This window comes from Bremia lactucae, linkage group LG4 (genome assembly GCF_004359215.1).
Source record: "Bremia lactucae strain SF5 linkage group LG4, whole genome shotgun sequence".
Lineage (NCBI taxonomy): Eukaryota > Oomycota > Peronosporomycetes > Peronosporales > Peronosporaceae > Bremia > Bremia lactucae.
In genome coordinates this window covers 1,132,748-1,133,725 of record NC_090613.1, presented here as the reverse complement: position 1 = coordinate 1,133,725, position 978 = coordinate 1,132,748, and positions in this window count along the sequence as shown.

Below are 978 nucleotides of genomic sequence, written 5' to 3'. Positions count from 1 at the left end.
CGGATTCACATCTAATATGTCGATTAGCAGTCACAACTCCGAGATCACGGGCATTTCTGCGAGCTCTTGTTAGATTGCAAGCGCTCGGTAGGCGGTGTGTACAAAGTTCGGTCATGCTACAAAGTCTAATTTATAATTGGTAGTATTTTTTATTACATATCAACTAAATCTTTTTAGTTTCAAGATCAAAAAAGTTGGAATAGATTTTGTAATGGGGCGGGCACACATCGGTTGGAGAACTGTTGTTGTCGTACATATACTTCATGGGTAATATACCTTTTTATCTAATTTTAACATAGTTAGTTACTTAAATCCCATTTATTATGGGTAACAAATGTGGTCGCCGCCAGATATAAATCTGGCGACCAAAATCTATTTTTAATTAGCTAGGGTAAGGTTTTTAGATTTAAATAATTTAATACAGTGCAGTTCCCCTTTTGATCTTAAAGCGTTAAGTGCCTTTCTAAGGCTTGCGCATTGATCTGTAAGAGATAGAAGCCTTTCTAAGGTATATCCTCTTGGGCACTAGTTGCCACTTGGTTCTACGAACCTTTGAATCCCTTGAACTAGGATTCCTTAAGCCTTGATAGCTTGTACGACTCTCTGAGTTGTTAAACCCATTAGTTCAATAGAACTAAGTGACTCTCTGAGTCTGAAAGTCTTCCTCTGACTTCAGGAGCGAGGTAGCTCCGCTACACCTGGTAGCACTCGTAATCAATCTACGCCTGAGTATTTAGAAGACTAACTTCTCACGAAAACGGAAGAGGTTTCAGAATTGTCAGAAGCGCAACGCGCCACTAATAACAAGCTCAAAACTTTATTTGGGCTTGAGCGCGTAGAACTTATTATCTCCCATGCACCGGAGGTCCTGCATGCAAGGCTTGAAGCCTTCATGCGGTATGAACCTCCCTAATCGGTCAGGTACAGGACCACATAGCGGCATCTATGCCAACCCGGTACATCTCTGTACCTGACTCA